General features: G+C 46.6%; 1 pseudogene; it reads right to left on the reverse strand.

Annotated features, from left to right (window-relative positions):
- Window positions 1-1,081: 1,081 nt before the first annotated feature.
- On the reverse strand, window positions 1,082-1,199 carry LOC124551409 (annotated as a pseudogene).
- Window positions 1,200-17,089: the final 15,890 nt, after the last annotated feature.

Below are 17,089 nucleotides of genomic sequence, written 5' to 3' on the forward strand. Positions count from 1 at the left end.
GAACTCCTGAAGATAGAAGTTGACTGTGGATATTGTATCACAGACACAGTCCCTTTCACTCTTCAAAGATGGCATTAAACCCGCCCATATATGTAAAGATTCATGCATGGGCGGCGCGTATTAGACGGACAGGATCCGACAACCGATCAGTTCGTCATTCCACCAGGGTAGCCGGAGTGGCCGAGCGGTTCTAGGCGCTATAGTCTGAAACCATGCGACCGCAACGGTCGCAAGTTCGAACCTTGCCCCGGGCATGGATGTATGTGATATCCTTAGGTTAGTTAGGTTTAAGTAGTTCTACGTTCTAGGGGACTGATGACCTCAGTAGTTAAGTCCCATAGTGCTCAGAGCCATTTGAATCATTCCACCAGGAAGGAGGTACACGGTTCGTGTTCTCCGTAGTTCAACCACGCCTAGACGGTCAATACCGTGGTTCGACCGCGTCCGCATTGTTACTTTGTGCCAGGAAAGGCTATCAAAAAAGGAATTGTCCAGGCGTTTCGGTGTGAATCAAAGCGATATTGTTCTGTCTGTATGCTGCTCATTTTAAGATCATAACCTACGACAAGGCCTGTCTGTGCACCAGCTAATTTCATTTTCTCCAACTGCTATCGTGGCAGTCAGACGCGAACACTGAATAACAAACAACATTGTAAGATGTTCCGTCTGTGGTGCATCACCGTACAATAACTTCAACGCTCTGTTGCGTCCTTGGATGAAGTTCTGTACACGGGTTCCTATTCTTGAATTATTCTTCAACACTCCCTCTTCAACCACTCGAAGCTTATAGTAACATTTCTGGAACACTGTGTACGGACTGGTCCTAGCATCTGACCACACATGTTCTTCACGAGGGTTGGACCTTGAATGCAATGCAATGCACCTCGTCTTCAGGCCACAAGTGGCCCATCGGGACCATCTGACCGCCGTGTCATCCTCAGTTGAGGATGCAGATAGGAGGGGTGCGTGGTCAGCATACCGCCCTCCCAGTCGTTATCATGGTTTTCGTTTACCAGAGCCGCTACTATTCGGTCGGGTAGCTCCTAAATTGGAATCACGAGGCTGAGTGCACCCCGAAAAATGGCAACAGCGCATGGCGACTTGGGTGGTCACCCATCCAAGTGCCGACCACGTCCGACAGTGCTTAACTTCGGTGATGTGACGGGAACCGGTGTATCCACTGTGGCAAGGCCGTTGCCTTGGAACTTCAATAGCGGCAACTATTTGTTTAAAGATCGTAAAAAATAGATACGTGTTTCAAAGATTTACTGACCTTCAAAGTAGTCACCAGCATTGTGTATAATCCGCTGCCAGCGACGTAGAATACTCTTAGCAGTGCCAGTTCGGTTGACAGTTCGAGCAGCGCGATCTATTGCAGTTCTGAAGCTATGCTGTTCATTTTTAGAACACAACCTACGACCAGCTTAGAGACAGAAGTAATGTCACTTTCTGCAGAATCTGACCATCATTTTGCAGGACAATGCTCAAGCACGTACAGTGCAAGCTGTTACTGATTTGTTTGACTGATGGGGCTGTTAAGTGCTATACCACCTACTGCACTCCCTTGACTGAAGCCCTCGTGAGATCAACTTGATTTCTAAACTGAAGGAAACACTCCACGGCATTCGCTTCAGATCTGCCACCAATTTGTAGGGTAACAGACCGCGCCAGTCTAACTGTCAACACAACTGGCACTGCTAAGAGTGTCCTACGACTTCCACATCGCTGACAATGGGTTATACACAATGCTGGTTACTACTTTGAAGGTCAGTAAAGCTTTGAAACACGTATCTATTTTGTACGAGCTGTAAATAAATAGTTGCCACTATTAATGTTCCAACCCTCGTACTTCTGTCTACACTTAATAAGACGAACGATAGATGTCTACTTGTGTGCGGTATACTTTAAACACTACGCACTGTATCGTTGGGGAGGAGGAGCCTCGGAATGAAAATTTTTCGGGACTTCTCCTCCCAGGCGAAGTTAACTTATTACTACGATCTTACTCTGAGGTATCGATGTTTGTTTTATCATTGTTACTGCCTGTTGCGTTATTTCTGACTATGTAGTGGCATGCAGTGTCATGCATTGTTAGTTTGGGTCGCTTATGTGTTGATCCTTTCTCAGTCATGTTCACGTAGCGTGTTGGTTCCTGCCTCAGTTTCGTGCTTGTGCATAGAACTCGGCCGAAAAACAATGGTACGAATGCGAAACGTTGAGTCTGTGTTGTTTGAGGTCTCCTGAGTGAGTGCGCCAAGATTCCGTCACTTCCAATACGAGGTGCATTCAAGTTCTAAAGCCTCCGATTTTTTTTCATGCACATTGTTTTAAAATGAGGCCGAGTTCATTGTCAATACGTCCCAGAGATGGCAGCACCGTACGGCAGATGGAATTTTACCGCCAGCGGCGAGAATGAGAACTGTTTTAAATACTTAAAATGGCGCCGTTTTCGTTACTTGAACAGCATGCAATCATTCGTTTTCTGAATTTGCGTGGTGTGAAACCAATTGAAATTCATCGACAGTTGGAGGAGAAATGTGGTGATGGAGTTATGGATGTGTCGAAAGTGCGTTCGTGGGTGCGACAGTTTAATGAAGGCAGAACATCGTGTGACAACAAACCGAAACAACCTCGGTCTCGCACAAGCCGGTCTGGCGACACGATCGAGAAAGTGGAAAGAATTGTTTTGGGGGATCACTGAATGACTGTTGAACACATCGCCTCCAGAGATTGGCATTTCTGTGGGTTCTGTGCACACAATCCTGCATGACGACCTGAAAATGCGAAAAGTGTCATCCAGGTGGGTGCCACGAATGCTGACGGACGACCACATGGCTGCCCGTGTGGCATGTTGCCGAGCAATGTTGACGCGCAACGACAGCATGAATGGGACTTTCTTTTCGTCGGTTGTGACAATGGATGAGACGTGGATGCCATTTTTCAATCCAGAAACAAAGCGCCAGTCAGCTCAATGGAAGCACACAGATTCACCGCCACCAAAAAAATTTCGGGTAACCGCCAGTGCTGAAAAAATGATGGTGTCCATGTTCTGGGACAGCGAGGGCGTAATCCTTAGCCATTGCGTTCCAAAGGGCACTACGGTAACAGGTGAATCCTACGAAAATGTTTTGAAGAACAAATTCCTTCCTGCACTGCAACAAAAACGTCCGGGAAGGGCTGCGCGTGTGCTGTTTCACCAAGACAACGCACCCGCACATCGAGCTAACGTTACGCAACAGTTTCTTCGTGATAATTTTGAAGTGATTCCTCATGCTCCCTACTCACCTGCCTGGCTCCTAGTGACTTTTGGCTTTTTCCAACAATGAAAGACACTCTCCGTGGCCGCACATTCACCAGCCGTGCTGCTATTGCCTCAGCGATTTTCCAGTGGTCAAAAGAGACTCCTAAAGAAGCCTTCGCTGCTGCCATGGAATCATGGCGTCAGCGTTGCGAAAAATGTGTACGTCTGCAGGGCGATTACGTCGAGAAGTAACGCCAGTTTCATCGATTTCGGGTGAGTAGTTGATTAGAAAAAAAATCGGAGGCCTTAGAACTTGAATGCACCTCGTAGATAGGACAGTTTCAAAGTGGCGTATGTAGGTGAAGCAACGTGCCGTCACTGATTTTCTCACAGAAGAGAAAGAAACTGCGAAGAATATTCACAAACGCAGCTGCTGTAGACAGAAGTACAGTTGGTCGCTGGGCACGGAGGGTGAGGTCGTCAGAAGACGGTTCGGCGGAGCTCCACGATTTGCAGGGGCGGGGGGACCATCCACGGCTGTCATGGTTCAAATGGCTCTGAGCACTATGGGACTGAACTGCTGAGGTCATTAGTCCCCTAGAACTTAGAACTAGTTAAACCTAACTAACCTAAGGACATCACAAACATCCATGCCCGAGGCAGGATTCGAACCTGCGACCGTAGCGGTCTTGCGGTTCCAGACTGCAGCGCCTTTAACCGCACGGCCACTGCGGCCGGCACGGCTGTCATACCTGACAAGTTGCAGCGAACTGGTGGCGTCATTCGCGAGGACAGGTGCATTACGACTCGGCAGTTGGCGCTACATCCGTCAATCAGCAAAAGAAATGTGGTGGCAATTATCCGCTCTTTTGGATATTCAAAAGTGTGTACAAGAGGGGTCCCGCGGTGCCTAACGGTCGATCACAAATCGCACAGAAAAAACATTTGTCTCGATTTTTTTTTGCAACGTTTTGAAGCTGAAAGGGAGGCCTTGTTGTTTCGGATTGTGACACGTCATGCAACCTGGTTTCACCATTTTGAGCCCGAAACAAAACGACAGCCGATGGAACGGCGCCATTCCCATTTCCCACAGAAGAAAAAAATCCAAAGCAACGGCTTTCGCCAGTAAGGTCGTGATGGCCGTGTTTTGGGAGTGTGAATGTGTGATTCTCATGGATGTGTTCCTAAGATTGGTTGGTTTGGGGAAGGAGACCAGACAGCGAGGTCATCGGTCTCATCGGATTAGGGAAGGACGGGGAAGGAAGGCGGCCGTGCCCTTTGAAAGGAACCATCCCGGCATTTGCCTGAAGCGATTTAGGGAAATCACGGAAAACCTAAATCAGGATGGCCGGACGCGGGATTGAACCGTCGTCCTCCCGAATGCGAGTCCAGTGTCTAACCACTGCGCCACCTCGCTCGGTACTGTTCCTAAGAGGCGGTGCCATTAATACAGAAACATATGTGAACACGTTAGCAAGATTCAAGACGCGCCTTCAGCAACCCAGGAGATGTTTTGTTACAACACGGCCGCACAAAAGTCTGAGGACTGCCAAACACATGACAAAACAGAGTTGGACAGTGTCACCCCGTCCACCCGACAGACATTTTTGGGACGATGACGAGTACGGCCCAGTTTCCGAGTTGTCTGGTCCACCGTTGTGGTCGTTTAGAACTGAGTGAAGCGTGATCTGTTGCGCACAGTTTCGGCAGACTTTCGCGCTGTCGTCGTCAGGTTCGGGCTGGTAAGGGGCAGCTGAGGACGCAGGCAGGTGGCAGCGAAAGCGGGGACCTCGCCCGGGCGCCGTGTCCTTGCCTCGGGGCGCAGTCGGATCCGCCTTGGCCCGTCCGCGTTTCGGTAAGTCGTGCCGTCTGGCCGCGTAACGGTACAGCGGCGGCCGCTGAACGCTTACTGAAAAGTGCTCACGGCTGGCGAAGTCAGTGCCTGATATCAAACGCAGTGTAATGGTAGGGTACCAGAGCTGCTGTTTATATATTTTTGTTTATTAAACCCACTAGACCATTCCTTATTTTCAGGCCGTTCCTAAATACGACCAAACTAGAGGGTGTAAAGGGCAGAACACAGAAGAGCCAAAGAACCTGGTACACCTGCCTAATATCGTGTAGCGCCCCCGCGAGCACGCACAAATGCCGCAACACGAATTGGCATGGACTCGACTAATGTGTGAAGAAATGCTGGAGGGAACTGGCATCATGAATCCTGGGGGGCCATCCATAAATCCGTAAGAGTACCAGGGGCTGCAAATCTCTTCCGAACAGTACGTTGCAAGGCATCTCAGATATGCTCAATAATGTTCATTACTGGGACGTTTGATGGCCAGCAGAAGTGTTTAAACTCAGAAAAGTGTTCCTGGAGCCACTCTGTAGCATTTCTGGATATGTGGGGTCTTGCATTGTTTTGGTATAATTGTCCAAGTCCGTCGGAATGCACAATGGACGTGAATGGATGCAATGATAATTAAATCAAGACGTTAAGCAGTCGACAGGCGTTGATATACATCAACGGGGACAGTTGAAAATGTGTGCCCCGACCGGGACTCGGACCCGGGATTTCCTGCTTACATGGCAGACGCTCTATCCATCTGAGCCACAGCGGACACAGAGGATAGTGCGACTACAGGGATTTATCCCTTGCACGCTCCCCGTGAGACCCACATTCCCAATTTAATGTCCACACACTACATTCGCAGTGCCCCTGCCCACTACACTCGTTACTCGCGGCAGACAATCTTACCGAGTCCCGTAAGAGTTCGGGCAATACGCGTGCATCCGCACAGAAGAAGAAGGTCAATGGCCGGTTAGCCTTAACTATAAGAAGATGGTATCTGTTCTTTCGCACATGTCCAAATGAACAATACCATCGGTGACCATGCAGCTCTCTTAGTATGAAATGATAATTAAATCAAGACGCTAAGCTGTCTACAGGCGTTGATATACATTAACAGGGACAGTTGAAAATGCATGCCCCCACAGGGACTCGAACCCGGGATCTCCTGCTTACGTGGCAGACTACGCTCTATCCATATTTTTCTTCTTTTTTCTTTTTTTAAATCTCATTTTGTTCGGTTTTTAGTTCGTTGCATCTGCTCGGGGTGGACGTCGCAAGACACTCGTTTCAGTTCGTCATTGATCCATTGACCCTGTGACGGAACACACTGAGCGACCGTGCCGGCTGTTAATATTCACACACTACATTGGTAGTGCCCCTGCCCACTACAATCGTTACTCGCGGCAGACAATCTTACCGAGTCCCGTAAGAGTTCGGGCAATGCGTGTGCATCCAGCACAGAAGAAGAAGGTTAATGGCAGATTAGCCTTAACTATATGAAGATGGTATCTGTTCTTTCGTACATGTTCGAAAGAGCAGATACCATCTTCATATATGAAAGGATCCAGGTCATCTGAGAGGAAGTTTACGTATGAGTCACCTGTCAGGGTCATATCTCCATGTATCAGGGGTCCCATATTGCTCCAGCTGCACACACCACACACCATTATAGAGCCTCCACCAGCTTCAACAGCCCCCTGCTGACATGCAGGGTTCATGGATTAATGGGGTTACCTCCCTACCCGTACACGTCCATCCGGCCGATACAATCCGAAACCAGTGTCGTCCGACGGCGCAACATGTTTCCAGTCATAAACAGTCGTATGTCGGTGTTTACGGGCCCTGGCGAGGAGTAAAGCTACGTGTCGAGTAGTCATCACCGGTACACAAGTGGGCCTTCGGCTCGGAAAGCCCATATCGATGATGATTCGTTGAATGGCTCGCACGGCGACACTTGTTGGTGGTCCAGCATTGAAATCTGCAGCAGTTTGCGGATGGTTTGCGCTCCCTTCAGTCCTCGTTAGTCCTGTTCTTGCAGGATCTTTTTCCGGTCGCAGCGATTTCGGTGATTTGATGTTTTACCGGATTCCTGATACGATACCCTCGTGAAACGGTCGTACTGGAAAATCCCCACTTCATCGCTCCCTTGGTGATGCTGTGTCCCATCGCCGACTATAACACCACGTTGAAACTCACTTAAATCTTGATAATCCGCCATTTGATCAGCCGTAACCGATCTCTCAACTGCGCTATACACTTGTTGTCTTGTACAGGCATTTCCGACCACAGCGCCGTGTTCTGCCTGTCCAGATATACCTGTATTATTATTTGAATACGCATACCGATACCAGTTGCTTTGGCGCTTCAGTGTATAATCAAGGTACACGATGTAACGGGTGTAACTCTAGATGGTTATATTGACGACTGAGGACAATGCACTGAATAACATTACATCAGTATTTGTATCATCAGCAGACTAATAATTATAGCTGTTACAAGTTTTATGTTGGTTATCACTGTTAGCATTCAACCGCGATTCTTATACATGTATTTTAATAACGCGTTTCAAGAGACAATGCTCCCATCATCAGGTTGTAAAATCTATGTCATGAAATTAAACGGACTAAAAAGACAAAATACCATCACAAATAGTTGGGAAGTCCATATAGTAAAACAGAATTAAAGTATATTGGACTGTGGGTCCTCGTCTTACACTGAAGTTGTTGACACAAGTCGATGGCCGTCCTATAGCTACCAAATATGCTGTCGCACTGTGCCGTCTTCAGTGTAAGACGAGGACCCACAGTCCAATATACTTTTAATTCTGTTTTACTCTATGGACTTCCCAACTATTTGTGATGGTATTTTGTCTTTTTAGTCCGTTTTATTTCATGACATAGACTTTACAACCTGATGATGAGAGTATTCTCTCTTGAAACGCGTTGTTAAAATATATGTATAAGAATCGCGGTTGAATGCTAACAGTGATAAACAGTATAACGACTACTGCTACCTCGACTCCATAATGGATTATATTAAAAGTTTTATGTTTTTCGGTTGAAGAAGATAAATTTGTTAACATCGAGTATAGATTTAAGTGCCAGGAAGTCATTTCTGAAAGTATTTGTATGGAGTGTAGCCATATATGGAAGTGAAACATGGACGGTAAATAGTTTGGACAAGGAGAGAATAGAAGCTTTCGAAATGTGGTGCTACAGAACAATGCTGAAGATTAGATGGGTAGATCACATAACTAATGAGGTATTGAATAGGATTGGGGAGAAGAGAAGTTTGTGGCACAACTTGACTAGAAGAAGGGATCGGTTGGTAGGACATGTTCTGAGGCATCGAGGGATCACCAATTTAGTATTGGAGGGCAGCGTGGAGGGTAAAAATCGTAGGGGGACAGCAAGAGATGAATACACTAAGCAGATTCAGAAGGATGTAGGTTGCAGTAGGTACTAGGAGATGAAGAAGCTTGCACAGGATAGAGTAGCATGGAGAGCTGCATCAAACCAGTCTCAGGACTGAAGACCACAACAACAACAACATCACCTCCAAGTACATATGGCAAGAGCAGGCCATTAATAGGGAGGAAATCATCAAAAGAAAGGCGTTCCTTGTAGCGGTGGGTCTTCTCACGAAATTAAAAAAAAAAAAAAAAAAAAAATGGTTCAAATGGCTCTGAGCACTATGGGACTTAAGATCGGAGGTCATCAGTCTCCTAGAACTTAGAACTACTTAAACCTAACAACTAACCTAAGGACATCACACACATCCATGCCCGAGGCAGGATTCGAACCTACGATCGTAGCGGTCGCGCGGTTCCAGACTGAAGCACGAAATTTCAATCACCGACTTTCTCCTCGGAGTGCGAAAATATTTTGTTGACGCCGACTTACATAGGAAGAAACGATCATCATAATAAAATTAGAGAAATAAGAGGTCGCACGGGAAACTACAGGTGTTCGTTTTTTTAGCGCGGTGTTCGAGATTAGAATAACATAATTATTGTGGAGGTGGTTCGGTGAATCTCCTGCCAGGCAGTTCAGTGTGATTTACAGAGTATCCACGTAGATGTGGAAGTTACATAGGCATCCGACCATGGGTTTTAGTGGCAATGTGTATTGACAGGCGCTCATTCATTTTAAAATGAAACTTTTCCGTTAGCTAATGAAAAATCCGCGTACATTTGTTTCCGTTCGCTCACAGACATTATATCGCATCCTTTGGACTTAACTACCGTGGTAAACACCTGGCAGTCATGAATTTGTCATTACGACTAAATTATGCGCGCTAGATAACAAAGAATTGCTGGTAGAACTCTACGACTGTGGTGTATCTGTCGCTACGTTTGTGAACATTCCTGTGTTCCGGTTTCACGTTCTCTCCGCTGGCCGTGCAGTTGTTCTCTCGGTAGCGGAGAGGTATATAGACACGCCCTCTACTGCAAATCGAACGCATTGTCATGGCAGACAAAGACCGATCCGGCCGTTATCACGGCCGGGGGTGGAACGAGACCTGGTTTCCCTTTGTGCGGGCAGAAGCCAAGTAACGGCTCGCAGTTCACTGGGGAAATACCGCGAAAAGCGTCTCTATGTGGGGGAGGAAGCTCCGGTCCATCGCAACGTCGAATACACAGGGGGGAAAGGAAAGGAAAGACAAAGTCTTACCTCTTGTTGAAGGCAATGTGTTTGGATATTTTCTTTTTAATCATCAGTCTTGTGTTTCGAAGTGGCCTGCCACCACGAATTCCTCTACAGTATCGACCTCTCCGTCTTAGAGTAGCGCTTGCACCCTACATCCTCAATTATTTGTTGGCTGCTTCTACAATCTGTCTTCAGCTACAGCGTTTACCCCTCCACAGCCCCCTGTAACACCATGGAAGTTAGTCCTTGATGTTTCAGATACATGTCCTGCCAGCCTGTCCTCCTTTCCTTGCCAGATTTTTCGACATATTCCTATCCTCACTGATTCTGCAGTGAACCACGTTTCTGATGAGTCTGCTTAATATTTAGCCTCGTTCTATAGCACCTTATCTCAGACGCTTCGCTTCTCTTCTCCTCCACTTTCCGTTATCCCAGACGTACATTCTCAGAAATTTCTTCCTCAAAATGGTTCTTCCTCAAAACGGTTCAAATGGCTCTGAGCACTATGGGACTTAACTTCTAAGGTCATCAGTCCCCTAGAACTTAGAACTACTTAAACCTAACTAACCTAAGGACATCACACACATCCATGCCCGAGGCAGGATTCGAACCTCCGACCGTAGCGATAGCGCGGTTCCGGACTGTAGCGCCTAGAACCGCTCGGCCACTACGGCCGGCTTTCTTCCTCAAACTGCGGCCACTGATGCTCCATTAGACTTCTTCTGGCTAGGAATGCCCTTCGACGGTAGCAGACTTCGTGGTCCACAATTTTGATGTTAATATTATCACTGATTTCTTTTCTGCTACTTCTCATTATTTTCGTTTTTCTTTGGTTTACTCTCTGTCTATGTCCTGTAATTATTTCTCGCTTCTGCAGAGGGTTGCAATGTAATCAGTGAATCTTATCGTTGATGTCCTCTTATCCTGAATTTTAATACCGCTCTTGAATCTTTATTTCCGTCATTGCTTCTCCTATGAATAGGCTCAATAGTATGAGTGGAACACTGAATTCCTGTCTACACCCTTTTTGATTGTAGCTGAAAGGTTTATTGCATTTTTTAAATTTTCAGTTCTTAACGTCATTGGTTTTTTTTATCTGAGTTTCTTGCACTTCGTGTGTTTTACGCAGTGCTATATGCTACATTCGATCGTTTCAACTGATGCAATTTTATATTTTTTTCTAGTTTAGATTTTTATCAGTCACTGTTCTAATGGAATATATTGCTGTTCTTGTTGTGGTCGTCAGTCCAGAGACTGGTTTTATGCAGTTTTCCATGCTACTCTATGATTTGCATGGAATATACAGGGTGGTCCAAAAGTCCGGAAACACCCTGATAAAATCCAAATGGAGTAGCAAACAAGGAAATAGAGTTCCTACACACGAGGAGCGGGATGGGGGAAACTTTATAGGCTATGCCACCAACATGGCGGCCATCTTGAAAGCCGCCATCTTGGATTCAACTCCAAAATTTCAAATGGGAATGTGGTCATGTGACATATCAGACAGATAGAGAATTTCACCAGAAAAACAATGCCGTTGTTATTTTAAACATAGCTTTATTCATTCTCAGGTTATAGCCCATTACTTGCGGCAGCAGTGGGACTCTCGACAGCGTGAGTATTACGTACCGAGAAGTCATAAAATGGAGTCAGAAACGGTGCAAAGTGACTATCCCATGCCTGATATGTTACACGTGTTTAACTGTTAGGTATCTGTTAGGTATCATTAACGTTTTAATCATTGTTTCCTTATTTACAGGTTACAAAATGTCCTTAACACATGAAGAACGCATTGAAATCATCTTGACATCAGGAGAAAGAAGCACACGGGTCATTGAGACAGCCCATCACTCACAGCGCATTTGCCAAGCTTTTGGCCAAATTCCGAGCAACAGGTTCCGTCGCAGATAAACCTCAGGCTGGAAGACCAAAATCCGCCACCGATGAAGCAACACCAGTGAGGCGTGTCGGCACCATTTAGCAAGAGTCCGCAACGGAGTACTCGTCGCCTGTCACATGAATGTGGGGTTAGCCGTACCTCCATACTGCGACTTTCATCGCAGCACAAATGGCACCCGTACAAAATTCAGCTGCTCCTACACCTGAACGAGGATGACCCAGACCGTCGGGTACAATTCGCAGAATGGGTGAGACAGCAGCTGCAGATAAACCCACGTTTCCTCTATCACGTGCTGTTCAGTGGTGAAGCCAATTTCTTTATCAATGGTGTAGTGAACAAGCAGAATCACAGATATTGGTCCGACACAAATCCGCACTGGATTGATGCTTCCAAAACGGTCGACTCACAAAAAGTGATAGTCTGTTGTGGTGTGTGGGGTACCAAATTCGTTGGACCTTTTTTTATTGATGGTACGTTAACAGTCAACGGTTATCTGAGGTTACTGGATGAAGAAGTGTTTCCCTCGTTGTTAACAGAGGACGGGACATTTCCGGAATTCTTCCAGCATGATGGAGCCCCACCACATTATGGGCACAATGTGCGAGCATACCTGGACGTGCAGTTCCCTCAAAAGTGGATTGGTCGTAGGTGTGCTGTGGAGTGGCCACCACGTTCACCAGATTTGACTCCTTTGGATTTTTATCTTTGGGGTCATGTCAAATCACTGGTTTATTCTGTGAAAATACGGGATTTGCATCATCTAAAGCAGCTCGTTGTTGATGCGTGTGCTTAAATTCAGCCAGATGTGTTGGTCAAAGTTCATCAGGACTGGGTTCGGAGGATAGCATTAACAATACAACACAATGGACAACATATCGAGCCATTCCTATGGCTGTTGGTGGTCTCTTGGGACTGTGTAACATCGGCGTAATGTCTCTTCGGCACATAACACACATGCTGCAGAGCGTCCCACTGCTGCCGCAAGTAATTGGCTATAACCCGAGAATGAATAAAGCTATGTTTAAAATAACAACGGCATTGTTTTTCTGGTGAAATTCTCTATCTGTTTGATATATCACATGACCACATTCCCATTTGAAGTTTTGGAGTTGAATCCAAGATGGCGGCTTTCAAGATGGCCGCCATGTTGGTGGCATAGCCTATAAAGTTTCCCCCTTCCGTTCCTCGTGTGTAGGGGCTCTGTTTCCTTGTTTGCTACTCCATTTGAATTTTATGAGGGTGTTTCCGGACTTTTGAACCACCCTGTATTATGACTCTGTTATTAGTATCCAGATCGGGTATGATTTTTTCTGTCTTTCCTTCTGAGGTTACTGACTAAAACATGATACTATTTAGTGCGTCTGTGGCTCAATTCTGACTGAACAGGACGGAAGTGTACGAAATGATTTTTAGTCATAATACTGACTGGCCAACTGAGAAATTAGTTCTCTTGGGTCCGTTGCGCGGGTTTTATTCGTTTGCACCACACCAGTATACACTTTTATACTTTCTGTTTTTTTTTAGAATATATTTACTGTTATGTAAGTCTGAAGGCTTTCGTGGCCGTTGTCACTGAAATTAAAGTCTTCTGGGTTATTAGGCCGCGTCATATTTCTACTAAAATGATCGATGTTTCGACCCCTCTGCTGGGATCTTCCTCAGGATCTTCTGGTCTCCGCTACTGCTAGAGCACAAGATCCTGAGGAAGATCCCAGCAGAGGGGTCGAAACGTCGATCTCTTTAGTAGAAATATGACGCGGCCTAATAATCCAGAAGATTTTAACTTCATATTTACTGTTGTTTATTATTTGTATAAACAATTTACTTGCAGTTTTAAGCAAGACCGTTTTGTTCGTCTCGTTTCTCTTTGTGTTTATATACGGAAACCTAATAACTATCGCAACCCATCACCTAAATGCGTCGCCGGCCGGAGTCATATTTACTGTTGTTTATTATTTGTATAAACACTTTACTTTTAATGGCATTACTGTTGGTCTCGTTTCTCTTTGTGTTTATATACGGAAACCTAATAACTATCGCAACCCATCACCTAAATGCGTCGCCGGCCAGTGTGACCGTGCAGTTCTAGGCGCTTCAGTCTGGAACCGCGGGACCGAGAGAGAGAGAGAGAGAGAGAGAGAGAGAGAGAGAGTGAGAGAGAGAGAGCAGGGAAGGAAGGGAAGAGGGAGTAGGCTCTGAACGTGTACCAAATGTTTCTAAGTACTATGAGACTTTACATCTGAGGTCATCAGTCCCTTAGACTTAGAACTACTTAAACCTCGCTAACGTAAGGACATCACACACATCCATGCCCGAGGCAGGGTTCGAAACTGCGACCGTAGCAGCTGCGCGGTTCCGGACTGAAGCGCCTAGAACCCCTCGGTCACAGCGGCCGGTTGTGTATACCAGTTCCGGTCCTTTGAGTATGTTGATGCGATAGCTCCGTACTCAGATATCATACACAATCGCTCACTCGACGATGCGTCCATACCCAAAAACTACCAAGTTACACAGGTCACGCCAATACTCAAGAAAGCCAATACGATTAATCCTCTAAATTACGGGCCCATATAATTAACGTCGATAGTCAGGTGGATTTTAAAACATATATTGAGTTTGAACTTAATGAATTACCTCGAAGAGAACGGTCCGTTGACGCACAGAAAACACCGATTTGGAAAACATCGTTATTGTGAAAGGCTAGGTCTTTACTCACACGAAGTATTGAGCGAGTGCTGTCGACAAGGGATTTCAAATTGATTCCGCATTTCCAGAAAGCTTTCGACACCGTGCCTCACAAGTGACTTGCAATCAAATTACTTGCTTAGGGAATATCGTCCCAGTTGTGAGATTGGTTCGCGATTTCATCAGAGAGATCACAGTCCGTAGTAATTGACGGAAAGTCATCGAGTAAAACAGAAGTGTTTTCTGGCGTTCCCCAAGGTCCTGTTATAGGCTCTTTGCTATTCCTTATCTATATGAATGATTTAAGAAATAATCTGAGCAGTCCTGTGGCCGAGCGGTTCTAGGCGCTTCAGTCTGGAATAGCGCGACCGCTACGGTCGCAGGTTCGAATCCTGCCTCGGGCATGGATGTGTGTGATGTCCTTAGGTTAGTTAGGTTTAAGTAGTTCTATGATCTAGGGGACTGATGACCTCAGAAGTTAAGTCCCATAGCGCTCAGAGCCATTTGAACCTAAATGCGTCATCTGCTGCTTGGTGCGTTTGCCAGCCGTATACTTGTCGTACGTTTCTATGCTTTCAAGGGAAACTTCCCATCGCACTCTCCCCAGGTTTTGTGCTAAGAGGGCCCTGTGGACAGCGCCCCAGAAACTGAACACAGGTCAAGCATGGAAAGAGGAAGAAGGTGTACTGGACCGTGAGAAAAAATATAGAAAAACAGTGAACAACCCAAGAAGAAGTAGGGGGAATATAGAGCAGCTGGAAAGAGAAATGGCGTTAAATGGTTACGGTGTTGTATTACGAAGCTAGCCCAGCCGTGTTCAAAGGTCTCTCGTGGTATTTTTTTTTTTTTCGCTGTTCGCTTTGTTCAAATTTGTGTCCGTGTCGTGATGTAACGTCCGTTTGCAACAGCGAGGTGGAAGTTAGGGACCTATAATGACAGTTGATTCTGCACCTCTACTTTATTGGCAACGGGAAGGAAGTGGCTTTCAAACGGGAACCGGAAACGTTTGATGACAAAGCGACAAGTCAACCGAATCCTACACCGGAAAACACACCCGGTGTGTCGTACACGGCATTAGTGTTCCGGCGTAAAAGTCAGGCGCCGGTACGACGGCCAGGAACGTCAGAGGAGAAGACGTCAGCCAGCAGTACGCCGACCGACCCCTCTCTAGGACGACACCGAGACAGCAGCGGCCTCTAGGCGAAGAGAACATACACTATGTGATCAAAAGCATCCGGACACCCCCAAAAACATATTAGGTGTTTTGTGCTGGCACCTACCGCCAGGTACTCCATATCAGCGACCGCAGTAGTCATTAGACATCGTGAGACAGCAAAATGGGACGCTCCGCGCAACTCACTCGACTCGCAGCTGAGTTTAAGGCGCGTACACTGAACTTACTAGGTACAACGCGTGTGTAGCGTCGTTGCGTCACAATGTCGCACCTCTGTTTCGTGGCCATCGAGCGCCTTCGCTCGGCCAGCACTACAGCCGTGGGGTGGGGGAAGTAGTTTCGTGAGGTAGTAGCGGTTACCGTAATAACTACCCCGCACGCTGCCTGAACGTGCCCGGCCTGGCGTCTGTGTCGCAGTATACAGCAACAACCTGCAAGGCGGCAGCGGCGTTAAGCCGCCGTAGCGACACAGAAACTGGGCTCCAGCAACCGTATCTGTCTGTCACGCTCCTCCAGCAATGTACGGCTCTTCCAAGGTCGGCGTGCAGCCCAGCGTGGCGTGTTGTCAGAACCGCTGCCAATCCAACATTGGAACCTGCATCCCCACCTACTGTCAACTGCAGGCAAAAATCCGTGCAATAGTAACAGCCACTCTCTAGGGCTTTGGGACGAACAGAAGTTGTCATGGTGGGCAGAAGCATAACATTTTGCTTGGGTGTACTGGCCTCCAAATCATTGAATGCGGTACCCTCACTCGTCAACGTTATTGTGACACCATACTAAAGCGCCAAAGAAACTGGTATCGGCATGCGTATTCAAATACAGAGATACGTACAGGAAGAATACGGCGCGGCGGTCGGCAACGCCTGTACAGGGTGTTACAAGAAGGTACGGCCAAACTTTCAGCAAACATTCCTCACACACAAAGAAAGAAAATATGTTATGTGGACATGTGTCCGGAAACGCTTACTTTCCATGTTAGAGCTCATTTTATTACTTCTCTTCAAATCACATTAATCATGGAATGGAAACACACAGCAACAGAACATACCAGGGCGACTTCAAACACTTTGTTACAGGAAATGTTCAAAATGTCCTCCGTTAGCGAGGATACAAGCATCCACCCTCCGTCGCATGGAATCCCTGATGCGCTGATGCAGTCCTGGAGAATGGCGTATTGTATCACAGCCGTCCACAATACGAGCACGAAGAGTCTCTACATTTGGTACCGGTGTTGCGTAGACAAGAGCTTTCAAATGCCCCCATAAATGAAAGTCAAGAGGGTTGAACTCAGGAGAGCGTGGAGGCCACGGAATTGGTCCGCCTCTACCAATCCATCGGTCACCGAATCTGTTGTTGAGAAGCGTACGAACACTTCGACTGAAATGTGCAGGAGCTCCATCATGCATGAACCTCATGTTGTGTCGTACTTGTAAAGGCACATGTTCTAGCAGCACGGGTAGAGTATCCCGTATGAAATCATTATAACGTGCTCCATTGAGCGTAGGTGGAAGAACATGGGGCCCAATAAAGACATCACCAACAATGCCTGCCCAAACGTTCACAGAAAATCTGTGTTGATGACGTGATTGCA

This window comes from Schistocerca americana, chromosome 9 (assembly GCF_021461395.2).
Source record: "Schistocerca americana isolate TAMUIC-IGC-003095 chromosome 9, iqSchAmer2.1, whole genome shotgun sequence".
Lineage (NCBI taxonomy): Eukaryota > Metazoa > Arthropoda > Insecta > Orthoptera > Acrididae > Schistocerca > Schistocerca americana.